General features: G+C 48.6%; 9 non-coding genes and 2 pseudogenes across 9 annotated transcripts; all 11 read right to left on the bottom strand.

The window, feature by feature from the left end:
• Window positions 1-3,747: 3,747 nt before the first annotated feature.
• LOC131739254 (U2 spliceosomal RNA) lies at window positions 3,748-3,938 on the bottom strand. Its single transcript, XR_009330422.1, has one exon. It is a non-coding gene; the product is annotated as a U2 spliceosomal RNA (small nuclear RNA).
• A 591-nt stretch (window positions 3,939-4,529) lies between these two features.
• LOC131739076 (U2 spliceosomal RNA) lies at window positions 4,530-4,720 on the bottom strand. The gene has a single exon (XR_009330242.1). It is a non-coding gene; the product is annotated as a U2 spliceosomal RNA (small nuclear RNA).
• Window positions 4,721-5,307: 587 nt separating this feature from the next.
• Window positions 5,308-5,498, bottom strand: LOC131739077 (U2 spliceosomal RNA). The gene has a single exon (XR_009330244.1). It is a non-coding gene; the product is annotated as a U2 spliceosomal RNA (small nuclear RNA).
• Window positions 5,499-6,089: 591 nt separating this feature from the next.
• LOC131738259 (U2 spliceosomal RNA) lies at window positions 6,090-6,280 on the bottom strand. Its single transcript, XR_009329823.1, has one exon. It is a non-coding gene; the product is annotated as a U2 spliceosomal RNA (small nuclear RNA).
• Window positions 6,281-6,877: 597 nt separating this feature from the next.
• Window positions 6,878-7,068, bottom strand: LOC131739078 (U2 spliceosomal RNA). The gene has a single exon (XR_009330245.1). It is a non-coding gene; the product is annotated as a U2 spliceosomal RNA (small nuclear RNA).
• Window positions 7,069-7,552: 484 nt separating this feature from the next.
• LOC131738599 (U2 spliceosomal RNA) lies at window positions 7,553-7,718 on the bottom strand (annotated as a pseudogene).
• Window positions 7,719-13,668: 5,950 nt separating this feature from the next.
• Window positions 13,669-13,859, bottom strand: LOC131739079 (U2 spliceosomal RNA). The gene has a single exon (XR_009330246.1). It is a non-coding gene; the product is annotated as a U2 spliceosomal RNA (small nuclear RNA).
• Window positions 13,860-14,446: 587 nt separating this feature from the next.
• Window positions 14,447-14,637, bottom strand: LOC131739080 (U2 spliceosomal RNA). The gene has a single exon (XR_009330247.1). It is a non-coding gene; the product is annotated as a U2 spliceosomal RNA (small nuclear RNA).
• Window positions 14,638-15,235: 598 nt separating this feature from the next.
• Window positions 15,236-15,426, bottom strand: LOC131739081 (U2 spliceosomal RNA). The gene has a single exon (XR_009330248.1). It is a non-coding gene; the product is annotated as a U2 spliceosomal RNA (small nuclear RNA).
• A 598-nt stretch (window positions 15,427-16,024) lies between these two features.
• LOC131739282 (U2 spliceosomal RNA) lies at window positions 16,025-16,215 on the bottom strand. The gene has a single exon (XR_009330450.1). It is a non-coding gene; the product is annotated as a U2 spliceosomal RNA (small nuclear RNA).
• A 496-nt stretch (window positions 16,216-16,711) lies between these two features.
• On the bottom strand, window positions 16,712-16,877 carry LOC131738600 (U2 spliceosomal RNA; annotated as a pseudogene).
• Between the last annotated feature and the right edge of the window lie 800 nt (window positions 16,878-17,677).

Here is a 17,677-nt window from a genome sequence, read left to right on the forward strand (position 1 = left end):
CCTGACCCCATCTGGGAGGTCTGAGGGACCTGCAATGTTACCTGCAGGAGCCTATGGTCAGAGAAGAAGACGGCCTGGGTGTCTACTGCCGTCTTCGTAAGGGAGCTGGTATGCAGGACGAGATCTATACGGGAGAAGGAGGTCCCAGATGAGCTCACCCAGGTAAAGGGAGGCACCAGGTCCTTACCTGCATCACACAGGGAGAAATCAGATATTACGGAGGACAAAACTCTACTAGAGCGGTCGTTGCGTGGCCTGCTCCGGTCTACGTCCCTCAGAGCACAATTGAAGTCACCTGACACGATGACGGGTACGTTCCCCAGCAGGAGTGGACGCAGCTGTGGAAAAAATTGAACTCTTTCGTTTTGGTTAGTGGGTGCGTAGACATTGACCAGTCTGAGGGGAGTGTTGTTGTATGTCACATCCACGCTCAGAATTCTACCAGGTTCTACCTCCCTGCTGCTGCGGGAGGTAATAAAAGGGTTTTTAAACAGGATACCTACTCCGTCGGCTCTGGCTATGTTGGAGCCCGACCAGAAGGAGTCCCCCAGGGTCCAACTCTCCTTCAGGTCCCTATAATCATGGCTCGACGAAATACCACACTCCTGCAGAAAGATGAGATCTGCTTTCAAGTTAGCTAGATAGTTTAGTACATCAAATCTTTTTTGTGTCTCCCTGATGCTCCTGACATTAACAGACACACATATCAGGGCCATCAGGGTAGCTAACAAGAAAAGGAGTCGCTGCGTCCACCCCATAGCGACTATGATTGGGAGGTCGGGACACTCTTCCTACTCTTAGCTCTACGCTTGCTTCGAGGGGGCTTGGGCTTATTTGCAACTCCCATCACCCCTGAGAAGGTACTCACTGCTGCCTCGTCCAAGAAGGCACCATCTTTATATGCACAGTACGTGGAGTTGTTTGGGCTATTCAACTCCCCACAAGGTAAGTCTGGTGGAACTTGCTCAGGGCCCCTCGGAACGTGTGGGTCAGCTTTGTCCTGGGGGGGGGTTATGACAGACAGCATTCTTTGGCTGTTACCGTCTGCTGAATTGGAGCTGTTAGCAGACTTCTGGCTTACCGCGTCCAGGGGTATTCCCATGTCCTCCAGTGCTGTATCTAGGAGGACCTCTAGGGGGCCCCTGGTTTTGCCCATACAAGGGAGGGGGTCAAGGATGCTTTGAAGGGAGGCCCTTCGCTTGAAGAGGGTCATTGCTACCGAGGTACTGCTGGTCAGGGAAGGTGTTGACCCCGACCTCTCCCTCGGTGCATTAGTGAACACCTCTTCTGCGAGGTGTGCTAGGGTTTGTGCCAACGACTGGGAAGGCTGGCTGGGGATGCCCTGGCTGGCTGCTACCTGCCCACTAGACGGCAGTGTAGCCGTCCCACTCGCCTCCGTCTCTGCCTGCGAGGGCAAGACTGGGGACTTTGTGTGGACATTATCTGGTTTTGGATCTATGGGGGCCACCTGCAACTTGCTGTCTTTGATCTTGATCTTCTTTCTTTTCCCCCCATCGTCTCTACCCTTTCTTTTCCCCACCCTCTGCTGGTTCTTCATTCCCTTCCCCTACTTTTCACTCTCACTTTCACTGTCGCTTTCGCTTTCCTCCCCCACGGACTCAATCCTTATGGCGTCATAACGAGAGCCGAGGGGGAGTGCTGGCGCTGAGAGGGCCCTACTCAGGGGGGGCCGCTGCTGGGTCCGGGCTCCCTCCCTGCCTCGTGTTCTGTATCAGAGGAGCTACTGGAGGAGCTAGTGGAGTAGCTGTTGTACTCTCTCTCTGGGCTGGGGGAAGGGGTCCTCGTAAAACGGGACATGTCTCGGGGGCGGGGGGGTGAGGGGGGTGCTGGTGATGATGGTGGTGCTGGAGTCTGGGTTTTGGATACTGTTGGTGGTGATGTGGACTGATCTTTGTTATTTGTTCCCTCTTCCTGCTCAGGCCTAGGCTTGTTCGTATTTGCCTTGCTGGCTCTGGCCATGTTGGCATAGGAAGAGGGGCAGTCCTTAAACAGGTGCCCCTTCTTTCCACACAAATTGCACTGCCTCTCTTCTCTGCAGTGGCTGGTCTCGTGGGGGGCGCCGCAGTTCCTGCACTTGACTACAGTACATGCGGCCGCCAGGTGTCCTAATTCCCCACATTTCCTGCAGAGTTTTGGCATCCCATTATAGAATACCAGCCCTCTGTTGGGCCCTAACACTATGGAGTTTGGAATGTGGCGGACGCCTCCAATGCCCGATGGATCAACATTAAGGCGTACCAGCCACTTTCTGGCTCCTGTCCAAACCCCATCTTCGTCTGTAATTTTCCTCCCTTCTGATGACACCCTCCCATAGCGGTTAAGCCATGTTGTAATATCATAGTCGCTAACAGCCTCATTGAAAAATTGGACAGTAACAACTTTCATTTCTCTGTCTGTCAGTGCATCCACACAAAATTCTTTGTATGGAGCGAGATATTTATTCTCCCCCCAAAAGGACCACATTTCTTGTAACTTTTGGGGGTTCCTAAAACTGACCTCAAACACTTCCTTAAGCCCTGGCAATTTCACCAAACAATTCAAGTCAGAAGGGGAAAAACCCATACCCCTCTGAAGAATGGTCCGGCTGAACTCCAGTCTCGTCAGTCCTGGTTCCGTTTCATCTTGCTTGTTTCTTGTGAAGCGCACCGCATTGTGCCTCCTGGCTTCCTGGGTTGGCCGGAACGCCATCCTTCAGCTGGCTCCTCCGATTGGGGTGGGAGAAGCCTCTGGACGTCCGGGTTGTCTCTCTCTACGGAAAAGAGACAACGTAAGAAGCAAATCTGGGCAGTTGAAGGAACTATTACTTTAGTCCCTGAGGAGATGGTCGCCTCGCAAGAGGGACCCCCTCCCCAGGTGAACGGTGTCCTTCCCTGGCGGAGTAGGGGGCGCTGCTTGGCACCGAGACCACGTAGGAAGAATCGTGGCTGTGACGCCTCCTCGGGGTCCGGGGCCGCCCTCTGCTCCTCCCAGATGGCGCCCTCTGCTGGGCGCCTGCTGCTCTCTCGGTCTGGATCTCGATTACAATCAAGGGCTGGGGATGAGGTCGTCTAGGTCATCAAAGGGTCCTCAAAGGTCGTCTGGATGGTAGGTCCTCCTTCTCTCTAACTCCAGGAACGTCTGGAAAAGCCGGAACCGCCTGAAAAAGAAAAAAACGGGAACCGCCTGAAAAAGAAAAAACTGCTCTCAACAGTCAACAAAATCTTGAAAGACCCTCGGCCTGGATTGGGCAAGCCAAAACCAGACTGAGCATTAGTCTTCCAAAAAGTTGCCGAGCTGAAGAAAGCCAGTCAAAAATAAAAAAAAATTCTGTTCCTCCTCACCCGAACAAACCTCTCACAGACCCTCGGAGGGAGCGGGCAATGCCACTACCCTCTAAGCCTTAGTCTTAGAAAGATTTATTCGAACTGAAGAGAAGCCAGAGTATATGGCTGGCTAAGAAGGACCTGGCATAGGGACATGTTCCACCACACTTGTCTGGTTAGCTGCATGCTCCCAGGAAACAACCTGCTGCTGTCTACATCATCACCACATGTGAATAAAAGAAAGAAAGACAGCAAGAAAGAAAGAGAGAAAGAAAGAGAGAAAGAGAGAAAGAAAGAGAGAAAGAAAAAAAAAAGAAGTAAAACGGCAGGAAAACTTGCATCAACACTGGCACTCTCCCTCCAGCAGGGGTAGACAAAATGCTCACAGGAGAGATCCAGATCTGACTTTGACCAACGTTAGAGAAAGGTGTGCACCGTTCCCGGAGGTACTGCAATACCGGGCCGATGCGTGGAGTGGACGGAGCAAGCCCCTGTTCCTTCTCCCGATTCCAAAAATCAATTTAATATATGGTCCCCTGATAGGGGACGTATCAGATATTAAACTGATAAGAACAGATACTACACTTGATCTTAGCCAAAAGGCCGAGAAGCGATGGCGACTTGGCCCTTGCCCGGGGCCCCCCAGCCCGGACGGCACAGGGGGATTCAAAGGTGGGTGCAAAATTCCAAGCACAAGCAGACCCCCAAAAAATGGGCTGCTGCTTCCAGAGGGGAAATGTGCAATTTAAGCAGGAGAAAACAAAACAAAGCAAAAACACACACATAACACCAAAAACAAAACATAAACTGGCGGAGTGCGTCTTACAAATAGTCATGCCAAGCTGCTATGCTGTGCAAGGTGCCTTGGGTAACTACAACTGTGCCTCGCTGGCTGGCTGGCTTGCTAAGAAGGTCCTGGCATAGGGACATGTTCCACCACACTTGGCTGGTTAGCTGCATGCTCCCAGGAAACAACCTGCTGCTGTCTACATCATCACCACATGTGAATAAAAGAAAGAAAGACAGCAAGAAAGAAAGAGAGAAAGAAAGAAAGAGAGAAAGAAAGAGAAAGAAAGAAAGAGAGAAAGAAAAAAAAGAAGTAAAACGGCGGGAAAACTTGCATCAACACTGGCACTCTCCCTCCAGCAGGGGTAGACAAAATGCTCACAGGAGAGATCCAGATCTGACTTTGACCAACGTTAGAGAAAGGTGTGCACCGTTCCCGGAGGTACTGCAATACCGGGCCGATGCGTGGAGTGGACGGAGCAAGCCCCTGTTCCATCTCCCGATTCCAAAAATCAATTTAATATATGGTCCCCTGATAGGGGACGTATCAGATATTAAACTGATAAGAACAGATACTACACTTGATCTTAGCCAAAAGGCCGAGAAGCGATGGCGACTTGGCCCTTGCCCGGGGCCCCCCAGCCCGGACGGCACAGGGGGATTCAAAGGTAGGTGCAAAATTTCAAGCACAAGCAGACCCCAAAAAAACGGGCTGCTGCTTCCAGAGGGGAAATGTGCAATTTAAGCAGGAGAAAACAAAACAAAGCAAAAACACACACATAACACCAAAAACAAAACATAAACTGGCGGAGTGCGTCTTACAAATAGTCATGCCAAGCTGCTATGCTGTGCAAGGTGCCTTGGTAACTAAAACTGTGCCTCGCTGGCTGGCTGGCTTGCTAAGAAGGTCCTGGCATAGGGACATGTTCCACCACACTTGTCTGGTTAGCTGCATGCTCCCAGGAAACAAACTGCTGCTGTCTACATCATCACCACATGTGAATAAAAGAAAGAAAGAAAGCAAGAAAGAAAGAGAAAGAAAGAGAGAAAGAAAGAAAGAGAGAAAGAAAGAAAGAAAGAAAAAAAAAGAAGTAAAACGGCGGGAAAACTTGCATCAACACTGGCACTCTCCCTCCAGCAGGGGTAGACAAAATGCTCACAGGAGAGATCCAGATCTGACTTTGACCAACGTTAGAGAAAGGTGTGCACCGTTCCCGGAGGTACTGCAATACCGGGCCGATGCGTGGAGTGGACGGAGCAAGCCCCTGTTCCATCTCCCGATTCCAAAAATCAATTTAATATATGGTCCCCTGATAGGGGACGTATCAGATATTAAACTGATAAGAACAGATACTACACTTGATCTTAGCCAAAAGGCCGAGAAGCGATGGCGACTTGGCCCTTGCCCGGGGCCCCCCAGCCCGGACGGCACAGGGGGATTCAAAGGTGGGTGCAAAATTCTAAGCACAAGCAGACCCCCAAAAAACGGGCTGCTGCTTCCAGAGGGGAAATGTGCAATTTAAGCAGGAGAAAACAAAACAAAGCAAAAACACACACATAACACCAAAAACAAAACATAAACTGGCGGAGTGCGTCTTACAAATAGTCATGCCAAGCTGCTATGCTGTGCAAGGTGCCTTGGGTAACTACAACTGTGCCTCGCTGGCTGGCTGGCTTGCTAAGAAGGTCCTGGCATAGGGACATGTTCCACCACACTTGTCTGGTTAGCTGCATGCTCCCAGGAAACAACCTGCTGCTGTCTACATCATCACCACATGTGAATAAAAGAAAGAAAGACAGCAAGAAAGAAAGAGAGAAAGAAAGAAAGAGAGAAAGAAAGAGAAAGAAAGAAAGAGAGAAAGAAAAAAAAGAAGTAAAACGGCGGGAAAACTTGCATCAACACTGGCACTCTCCCTCCAGCAGGGGTAGACAAAATGCTCACAGGAGAGATCCAGATCTGACTTTGACCAACGTTAGAGAAAGGTGTGCACTGTTCCCGGAGGTACTGCAATACCGGGCCGATGCGTGGAGTGGACGGAGCAAGCCCCTGTTCCATCTCCCGATTCCAAAAATCAATTTAATATATGGTCCCCTGATAGGGGACGTATCAGATATTAAACTGATAAGAACAGATACTACACTTGATCTTAGCCAAAAGGCCGAGAAGCGATGGCGACTTGGCCCTTGCCCGGGGCCCCCCAGCCCGGACGGCACAGGGGGATTCAAAGGTAGGTGCAAAATTTCAAGCACAAGCAGACCCCAAAAAAACGGGCTGCTGCTTCCAGAGGGGAAATGTGCAATTTAAGCAGGAGAAAACAAAACAAAGCAAAAACACACACATAACACCAAAAACAAAACATAAACTGGCGGAGTGCGTCTTACAAATAGTCATGCCAAGCTGCTATGCTGTGCAAGGTGCCTTGGTAACTAAAACTGTGCCTCGCTGGCTGGCTGGCTTGCTAAGAAGGTCCTGGCATAGGGACATGTTCCACCACACTTGTCTGGTTAGCTGCATGCTCCCAGGAAACAACCTGCTGCTGTCTACATCATCACCACATGTGAATAAAAGAAAGAAAGACAGCAAGAAAGAAAGAGAGAAAGAAAGAGAGAAAGAGAGAAAGAAAGAGAGAAAGAAAGAAAGAGAGAAAGAAAAAAAAAGAAGTAAAACGGCGGGAAAACTTGCATCAACACTGGCACTCTCCCTCCAGCAGGGGTAGACAAAATGCTCACAGGAGAGATCCAGATCTGACTTTGACCAACGTTAGAGAAAGGTGTGCACCGTTCCCGGAGGTACTGCAATACCGGGCCGATGCGTGGAGTGGACGGAGCAAGCCCCTGTTCCATCTCCCGATTCCAAAAATCAATTTAATATATGGTCCCCTGATAGGGGACGTATCAGATATTAAACTGATAAGAACAGATACTACACTTGATCTTAGCCAAAAGGCCGAGAAGCGATGGCGACTTGGCCCTTGCCCGGGGCCCCCCAGCCCGGACGGCACAGGGGGATTCAAAGGTGGGTGCAAAATTTCAAGCACAAGCAGACCCCCAAAAAACGGGCTGCTGCTTCCAGAGGGGAAATGTGCAATTTAAGCAGGAGAAAACAAAACAAAGCAAAAACACACACATAACACCAAAAACAAAACATAAACTGGCGGAGTGCGTCTTACAAATAGTCATGCCAAGCTGCTATGCTGTGCAAGGTGCCTTGGGTAACTACAACTGTGCCTCGCTGGCTGGCTGGCTTGCTAAGAAGGTCCTGGCATAGGGACATGTTCCACCACACTTGTCTGGTTAGCTGCATGCTCCCAGGAAACAACCTGCTGCTGTCTACATCATCACCACATGTGAATAAAAGAAAGAAAGACAGCAAGAAAGAAAGAGAGAAAGAGAGAAAGAAAGAGGCAATTCGTAGGGATACCAATATAACTGGTTTCCAGCTGCCTGGATCCAACGTGGCCCGGTATTGCCTGCAATACCGGGCCGATGCGTGGAGTAGCAAGCCCCTGTTCCATCTCCCGATTCCAAAAATCAATTTAATATATGGTCCCCTGATAGGGGACGTATCAGATATTAAACTGATAAGAACAGATACTCCTTTATTGAGATTTTACATTTTTTACATTTACACCCATTCGTTTTTTTCATTCATTTTACATTTCTTTTAAAGATGACATTCATGCATACAGACATACATTTTGTTTTAAAAGCATTTAAAATACATTTAAAAACACCAAGACAATTGTGCTTTGTACATGGTTAAAACAGACACAGATTAAAATCAACATGAAAAAAACCTGTGCTGCTTTAAAAGTGACTGGAAAAAAAGAACCATCTATAAAAAACCAGTGTTTGTGAGGGCCGGGGAGTGCTCTCTAAAAAAGTTCAAAAGTGAACATAAAACTAGATCTAAAACAGGGACAGGGGAAAAGGGACAGTGTATAGAACAGTGAGTTAAAATTCTAAAATTTTAAAACACTTAAAATGTAACTTTTAATAGTTTACATTAAAAATCTTAAGATACATAAAACAAAACAAAACAAAATCAAATAAAACATTCAACGTAAATCAAATAAAAGTCCATAAAACTGAAACAAAAAGACTACATAAAACCAGGGCACCGTTGAAAAAACGGTCATGCCAGCTAAAAAGGGCGGAATGCTGGCATGACAAAATAAATAAAAGGCTTAGCGGTGCCCCGTAGTCCCGCTCCTAGGAGCTAGCGGTTCCAGTTTTTTCCTTTATTCCATCTTCACGTCCTGAAGTCCGGCGATCCTCCACTCCGTGCAGGCCTTGTCCTTCCCGAGGGTCCGGATGTCCAGAATTACAAAGTCCTTGATAAGAGTTTGTGCCCTTCTGGTCGTGGTGATAGTGTCTAGCTCCTGCTTGTGATAGACACAGACGTTACGGCCTTCCCACAGGATCTGCTTGACAACATTGATGACACGCCAAACGCACTTAGCTGTGCTGGTAGCGATTCCTCCCGCAGGCCCATAGAGCACAGTCTCAGCGGTCATCTTGGCCGTGTCAGCAAACCTGTTTAGGAAGACAGAGACAGAGAGCCAGACACTGCCAGCCACATCACACTCCCAGAAGATATGGGCTGGTGTTTCTCTCTTGCGGCACTTTGCATAGGGGCATGTTTCTACTTGGGCTAGTCCCCTCCTGAACATGAACGCTCGAGTGGGGAGTGCACTGTGGACGGTGTTCCATGCTATATCCTTCTGGACATTACTGAGGCAGCTGTGAGACACATTCTCCCAGATTTTTTGGCTTTGGGTGAGGGAGAAAGTAGCTACTTTTTCAATTTCCTGGGAACCGGCAAGATATTTAGTTACAGCCTTGTATTCCCAGGAGGCCAATTTTGCTTTATCTAAGCCCAATTTATATATAGTGTCCCTTAAGGTTCTATAATACAATGGGGGGTCCCAGGAGTACGGCACGGTGTTATCAATAGTGCAGAGGCCCAAGGCCCTGAGACAGGTGGCAAAATAGAAACGATTCATGTAACATACCTTCCTGTCCAGGGCCTGGATGTTCTTGATAGTTTGCGTGAGCCCCTGCACTCGGGTGAGCTGCACAACGTCCGGGACCCCCTTACCTCCCTTCTTGTCGGCTTTACTCAGGGTGGCTCGCTTTACCCTCTCCATCTTGCTGCCCCAGATAAAGCGGTGGATAATGCGGTCCACCACTTTTTTGGTGGTCCTGTCTGGGGGAAAGATTTTTCCTACATAAGAGAGGATGGGGAACAGTATAGACTTGGTTATTAATACTCTACCCGTCATTGTTAAGGATCTTGTGCTCCATCCGCCAATCTTTTTACGGACCTGGTTAATGGCCGCCGTCCAGCTCTGGGCCCCCGAGCTATTGTTCTCGAAAATGAGGCCCAGAATCTTGATTTTGTCCTTTTTGACAGGGTACATGTCCGACAGTTCCCTATCTACCTGCCAATTTTTAGACACGTAGACTTCGCTCTTGGACTTATTAATCACTGCCCCGGTCGCCGTGCAGTACTTCTCAAGGATATTACTAATCTGAGGTACCGACGATGTGTTGGTGCAAATGAGTGACACATCGTCCATATATGCTGTTGTTTTGACCTGGACCACGTTGGATCCAGGCAGCTGGAAACCAGTTATATTGGTATCCCTACGAATTGCCTGCAGGAGGGGTTCAATGCACACGACATATAGCAGTGGGGATAGTGGGCAACCCTGTCTGACCCCTGACTGGATAGATATTTTACCAGTCAGGTGCCTGTTCACCAAGACTCGGGTACTAATGTTTGTATATATGGTTTTAACCCACTCCCTAAGTCCAGGAGCGAATTTCATCTGGTCCATCACTTTGTACATATATTCATGGCTTACCCTATCGAACGCCTTCTCCTGGTCAAGGTTGAACAGGCAGAGGGGATGGTTCCGTTCTCTAGAATAAGCCAGAATGTCCCTTGTTAACATTAAAATATCCGTGATGGACCTCCCTGGGACGCCACAAGCCTGGTCGGGGCCAATGACCAAAGGGAGGTGTACTTGTAGCCGGAGCATCAGAGCTTTGGCTAGTATCTTGTAATCCACGCAAAGGAGGCTGATTGGGTGCCAATTCCGTAGATCTTTAACTTCCCCTTTCTTATGAAGGAGAGTAATTACACTCTCCCGCATAGAAGGGCCCAACCGCTTCTCCCTGTAGACCGCTCTGTAGACCTCCGCTAAATGGACTTTTAGCATGTCCCAAAAAAGATGGTAATACTCACCCGGGATGCCATCTGGACCTGGCGTCTTACCGGTGTTCATGGTCTTAACCGCCTGGGTGAGCTCCTCCAGCGTGAGTTCTGGGTCCTTCTCCTCCTCCTCGTCGTCCCGCACTGAGTCAGGCTCCAACTGGCTCAGGAACCACTCTATCAGGGTGTCATCTGTAGCTTTGATGTTATATAGGTCCCTATAGAAGTTCTCTACCACTTTTTTCACTCCCTCACTATCCTCTACTATCCTCCCCCTGCTGTCGAGCATGGAGGACATCAAGTGCCGCTTCTCCCTCGTTTTCTGGAAGAAGAAGCGAGTACACTTTTCGTCTTCCTCCATTTTTTGCACTTTTGCATTGTGCATGACCTTTCGTTGTTCCTCCCTACAAAGCACTGAAAGATCTAGCTTGGTCTGGGCTATCTCGTCGCTTACAGGGAACCCCCGAAGCTGAAGCAGGCTCAGATGCTGGAGGGCAGCATTCAGGTGTTTATATTTGGCCCTCCTTTCTTTTGCTTTCCTCTTGCCTGCTGCTATGAAATAACCCTTAGTTCTCATTTTGACCATCTCCCACCACTCTATAGGGGAGTTGAATAGGTCACGCAAAGTGGTCCACTCAACAAGCCTGCTCTTATAGGCTGCAGCTATGGAGGGGTCATCGAGTAAGGAGGTGTTTAATTTCCAAACCCCTGACCCCATCTGGGAGGTCTGAGGGACCTGCAATGTTACCAGAGAAGAAGACGGCCTGGGTGTCTACTGCCGTCTTCGTAAGGGAGCTGGTATGCAGGACGAGATCTATACGGGAGAAGGAGGTCCCAGATGAGCTCACCCAGGTAAAGGGAGGCACCAGGTCCTTACCTGCATCACACAGGGAGAAATCAGATATTACGGAGGACAAAACTCTACTAGAGCGGTCGTTGCGTGGCCTGCTCCGGTCTACGTCCCTCAGAGCACAATTGAAGTCACCTGACACGATGACGGGTACGTTCCTCAGCAGGAGTGGACGCAGCTGTGGAAAAAATTGAACTCTTTCGTTTTGGTTAGTGGGTGCGTAGACATTGACCAGTCTGAGGGGACTTCTTTCTTTTCCCCCCCTCGTCTCTACCCTTTCTTTTCCCCACCCTCTGCTGGTTCTTCACTCCCTTCCCCTCCTTCTCACTCTCACTTTCACTGTCGCTTTTGCTTTCCTCCCCCACGGACTCAATCCTTATGGCGTCATAACGAGAGCCGAGGGGGAGTGCTGGCGCTGAGAGGGCCCTACTCAGGGGGGGGCCGCTGCTGGGTCCGGGCTCCCTCCCTGACTCGTGTTCTGCATCAGAGGAGCTACTGGAGGAGCTAGTGGAGTGGCTGTTGTACTCTCTCTCTGGGCTGGGGGAAGGGGTCCTCGTAAAACGGGACATGTCTCGGGGGCGGGGGGGTGAGGGGGTGCTGGTGATGATGGTGGTGCTGGAGTCTGGGTCTTGGATACTGTTGGTGGTGATGTGGACTGATCTTTGTTACTTGCTCCCTCTTCCTGCTCAGGCCTAGGCTTGTTCATGTTTGCCTTGCTGGCTCTGGCCATGTTGGCATAGGAAGAGGGGCAGTCCTTAAACAGGTGCCCCTTCTTTCCACACAAATTGCACTGCCTCTCTTCTCTGCAGTGGCTGGTCTCGTGGGGGGCGCCGCAGTTCCTGCACTTGACTACAGTACACGCGGCCGCCAGGTGTCCTAATTCCCCACATTTCCTGCAGAGTTTTGGCATCCCATTATAGAATACCAGCCCTCTGTTGGGCCCTAACACTATGGAGTTTGGAATGTGGCGGACGCCTCCAATGCCCGATGGATCAACATTAAGGCGTACCAGCCACTTTCTGGCTCCTGTCCAAACCCCATCTTCATCTGTAATTTTCCTCCCTTCTGATGACACCCTCCCATAGCGGTTAAGCCATGTTGTAATATCATAGTCGCTAACAGCCTCATTGAAAAATTGGACAGTAACAACTTTCATTTCTCTGTCTGTCAGTGCATCCACACAAAATTCTTTGTATGGAGCGAGATATTTATTCTCCCCCCAAAAGGACCACATTTCTTGTAACTTTTGGGGGTTCCTAAAACTGACCTCAAACACTTCCTTAAGCCCTGGCAATTTCACCAAACAATTCAAGTCAGAAGGGGAAAAACCCATACCCCTCTGAAGAATGGTCCGGCTGAACTCCAGTCTCGTCAGTCCTGGTTCCGTTTCATCTTGCTTGTTTCTTGTGAAGCGCACCGCATTGTGCCTCCTGGTTTCCTGGGTTGGCCGGAACGCCATCCTTCAGCTGGCTCCTCCGATTGGGGTGGGAGAAGCCTCTGGACATCCGGGTTGTCTCTCTCTACGGAAAAGAGACAACGTAAGCAGCAAATCTGGGCAGTTGAAGGAACTATTACTTTAGTCCCTGAGGAGATGGTCGCCTCGCAAGAGGGACCCCCTCCCCAGGTGAACGGTGTCCTTCCCTGGCGGAGTAGGGGGCGCTGCTTGGCACCGAGACCACGTAGGAAGAATCGTGGCTGTGACGCCTCCTCAGGGTCCGGGGCCGCCCTCTGCTCCTCCCAGATGGCGCCCTCTGCTGGGCGCCTGCTGCTCTCTCGGTCTGGATCTCGATTACAATCAAGGGCTGGGGATGAGGTCGTCTAGGTCATCAAAGGGTCCTCAAAGGTCGTCTGGATGGTAGGTCCTCCTTCTCTCTAACTCCAGGAACGTCTGGAAAAGCCGGAACCGCCTGAAAAAGAAAAAAACGGGAACCGCCTGAAAAAGAAAAAACTGCTCTCAACAGTCAACAAAATCTTGAAAGACCCTCGGCCTGGATTGGGCAAGCCAAAACCAGACTGAGCATTAGTCTTCCAAAAAGTTGCCGAGCTGAAGAAAGCCAGTCAAAAATAAAAAAAATTCTGTTCCTCCTCACCCGAACAAACCTCTCACAGACCCTCGGAGGGAGCGGGCAATGCCACTACCCTCTAAGCCTTAGTCTTAGAAAGATTTATTCGAACTGAAGAGAAGCCAGAGTATATGGCTGGCTAAGAAGGACCTGGCATAGGGACATGTTCCATCACACTTGTCTGGTTAGCTGCATGCTCCCAGGAAACAAACTGCTGCTGTCTACATCATCACCACATGTGAATAAAAGAAAGAAAGACAGCAAGAAAGAAAGAGAGAAAGAAAGAGAAAGAAAGAAAGAGAGAAAGAAAAAAAAAGAAGTAAAACGGCGGTAAAACTTGCATCAACACTGGCACTCTCCCTCCAGCAGGGGTAGACAAAATGCTCACAGGAGAGATCCAGATCTGACTTTGACCAACGTTAGAGAAAGGTGTGCACCGTTCCCGGAGGTACTGCAATACCGGGCCGATGCGTGGAGTGGACGGAGCAAGCCCCTGTTCCATCTCCCGATTCCAAAAATCAATTTAATATATGGTCCCCTGATAGGGGACGTATCAGATATTAAACTGATAAGAACAGATACTACACTTGATCTTAGCCAAAAGGCCGAGAAGCGATGGCGACTTGGCCCTTGCCCGGGGCCCCCCAGCCCGGACGGCACAGGGGGATTCAAAGGTAGGTGCAAAATTTCAAGCACAAGCAGACCCCAAAAAAACGGGCTGCTGCTTCCAGAGGGGAAATGTGCAATTTAAGCAGGAGAAAACAAAACAAAGCAAAAACACACACATAACACCAAAAACAAAACATAAACTGGCGGAGTGCGTCTTACAAATAGTCATGCCAAGCTGCTATGCTGTGCAAGGTGCCTTGGTAACTAAAACTGTGCCTCGCTGGCTGGCTGGCTTGCTAAGAAGGTCCTGGCATAGGGACATGTTCCACCACACTTGTCTGGTTAGCTGCATGCTCCCAGGAAACAAACTGCTGCTGTCTACATCATCACCACATGTGAATAAAAGAAAGAAAGAAAGCAAGAAAGAAAGAGAAAGAAAGAGAGAAAGAAAGAAAGAGAGAAAGAAAGAAAGAAAGAAAAAAAAAGAAGTAAAACGGCGGGAAAACTTGCATCAACACTGGCACTCTCCCTCCAGCAGGGGTAGACAAAATGCTCACAGGAGAGATCCAGATCTGACTTTGACCAACGTTAGAGAAAGGTGTGCACCGTTCCCGGAGGTACTGCAATACCGGGCCGATGCGTGGAGTGGACGGAGCAAGCCCCTGTTCCATCTCCCGATTCCAAAAATCAATTTAATATATGGTCCCCTGATAGGGGACGTATCAGATATTAAACTGATAAGAACAGATACTACACTTGATCTTAGCCAAAAGGCCGAGAAGCGATGGCGACTTGGCCCTTGCCCGGGGCCCCCCAGCCCGGACGGCACAGGGGGATTCAAAGGTGGGTGCAAAATTCCAAGCACAAGCAGACCCCCAAAAAACGGGCTGCTGCTTCCAGAGGGGAAATGTGCAATTTAAGCAGGAGAAAACAAAACAAAGCAAAAACACACACATAACACCAAAAACAAAACATAAACTGGCGGAGTGCGTCTTACAAATAGTCATGCCAAGCTGCTATGCTGTGCAAGGTGCTTTGGGTAACTACAACTGTGCCTCGCTGGCTGGCTGGCTTGCTAAGAAGGTCCTGGCATAGGGACATGTTCCACCACACTTGTCTGGTTAGCTGCATGCTCCCAGGAAACAACCTGCTGCTGTCTACATCATCACCACATGTGAATAAAAGAAAGAAAGACAGCAAGAAAGAAAGAGAGAAAGAAAGAGAGAAAGAGAGAAAGAAAGAGAGAAAGAAAGAAAGAGAGAAAGAAAAAAAAAGAAGTAAAACGGCGGGAAAACTTGCATCAACACTGGCACTCTCCCTCCAGCAGGGGTAGACAAAATGCTCACAGGAGAGATCCAGATCTGACTTTGACCAACGTTAGAGAAAGGTGTGCACCGTTCCCGGAGGTACTGCAATACCGGGCCGATGCGTGGAGTGGACGGAGCAAGCCCCTGTTCCATCTCCCGATTCCAAAAATCAATTTAATATATGGTCCCCTGATAGGGGACGTATCAGATATTAAACTGATAAGAACAGATACTACACTTGATCTTAGCCAAAAGGCCGAGAAGCGATGGCGACTTGGCCCTTGCCCGGGGCCCCCCAGCCCGGACGGCACAGGGGGATTCAAAGGTGGGTGCAAAATTTCAAGCACAAGCAGACCCCCAAAAAACGGGCTGCTGCTTCCAGAGGGGAAATGTGCAATTTAAGCAGGAGAAAACAAAACAAAGCAAAAACACACACATAACACCAAAAACAAAACATAAACTGGCGGAGTGCGTCTTACAAATAGTCATGCCAAGCTGCTATGCTGTGCAAGGTGCCTTGGGTAACTACAACTGTGCCTCGCTGGCTGGCTGGCTTGCTAAGAAGGTCCTGGCATAGGGACATGTTCCACCACACTTGTCTGGTTAGCTGCATGCTCCCAGGAAACAACCTGCTGCTGTCTACATCATCACCACATGTGAATAAAAGAAAGAAAGACAGCAAGAAAGAAAGAGAGAAAGAAAGAGAGAAAGAGAGAAAGAAAGAGAGAAAGAAAGAAAGAGAGAAAGAAAAAAAAAGAAGTAAAACGGCGGGAAAACTTGCATCAACACTGGCACTCTCCCTCCAGCAGGGGTAGACAAAATGCTCACAGGAGAGATCCAGATCTGACTTTGACCAACGTTAGAGAAAGGTGTGCACCATTCCCGGAGGTACTGCAATACCGGGCCGATGCGTGGAGTGGACGGAGCAAGCCCCTGTTCCATCTCCCGATTCCAAAAATCAATTTAATATATGGTCCCCTGATAGGGGACGTATCAGATATTAAACTGATAAGAACAGATACTACACTTGATCTTAGCCAAAAGGCCGAGAAGCGATGGCGACTTGGCCCTTGCCCGGGGCCCCCCAGCCCGGACGGCACAGGGGGATTCAAAGGTGGGTGCAAAATTTCAAGCACAAGCAGACCCCATAAAAACGGGCTGCTGCTTCCAGAGGGGAAATGTGCAATTTAAGCAGGAGAAAACAAAACAAAGCAAAAACACACACATAACACCAAAAACAAAACATAAACTGGCGGAGTGCGTCTTACAAATAGTCATGCCAAGCTGCTATGCTGTGCAAGGTGCCTTGGGTAACTACAACTGTGCCTCGCTGGCTGGCTGGCTTGCTAAGAAGGTCCTGGCATAGGGACATGTTCCACCACACTTGTCTGGTTAGCTGCATGCTCCCAGGAAACAACCTGCTGCTGTCTACATCATCACCACATGTGAATAAAAGAAAGAAAGACAGCAAGAAAGAAAGAGAGAAAGAAAGAGAGAAAGAGAGAAAGAAAGAGGCAATTCGTAGGGATACCAATATAACTGGTTTCCAGCTGCCTGGATCCAACGTGGCCCGGTATTGCCTGCAATACCGGGCCGATGCGTGGAGTAGCAAGCCCCTGTTCCATCTCCCGATTCCAAAAATCAATTTAATATATGGTCCCCTGATAGGGGACGTATCAGATATTAAACTGATAAGAACAGATACTCCTTTATTGAGATTTTACATTTTTTACATTTACACCCATTCGTTTTTTTCATTCATTTTACATTTCTTTTAAAGATGACATTCATGCATACAGACATACATTTTGTTTTAAAAGCATTTAAAATACATTTAAAAACACTAAGACAATTGTGCTTTGTACATGGTTAAAACAGACACAGATTAAAATCAACATGAAAAAAACCTGTGCTGCTTTAAAAGTGACTGGAAAAAAAGAACCATCTATAAAAAACCAGTGTTTGTGAGGGCCGGGGAGTGCTCTCTAAAAAAGTTCAAAAGTGAACATAAAACTAGATCTAAAACAGGGACAGGGGAAAAGGGACAGTGTATAGAACAGTGAGTTAAAATTCTAAAATTTTAAAACACTTAAAATGTAACTTTTAATAGTTTACATTAAAAATCTTAAGATACATAAAACAAAACAAAACAAAATCAAATAAAACATTCAACGTAAATCAAATAAAAGTCCATAAAACTGAAACAAAAAGACTACATAAAACCAGGGCACCGTTGAAAAAACGGTCATGCCAGCTAAAAAGGGCGGAATGCTGGCATGACAAAATAAATAAAAGGCTTAGCGGTGCCCCGTAGTCCCGCTCCTAGGAGCTAGCGGTTCCAGTTTTTTCCTTTATTCCATCTTCACGTCCTGAAGTCCGGCGATACTCCACTCCGCGCAGGCCTTGTCCTTCCCGAGGGTCCGGATGTCCAGAATTACAAAGTCCTTGATAAGAGTTTGTGCCCTTCTGGTCGTGGTGATAGTGTCTAGCTCCTGCTTGTGATAGACACAGACGTTACG

Source organism: Acipenser ruthenus, chromosome 10, assembly GCF_902713425.1.
Source record: "Acipenser ruthenus chromosome 10, fAciRut3.2 maternal haplotype, whole genome shotgun sequence".
NCBI classification, from domain to species: domain Eukaryota; kingdom Metazoa; phylum Chordata; class Actinopteri; order Acipenseriformes; family Acipenseridae; genus Acipenser; species Acipenser ruthenus.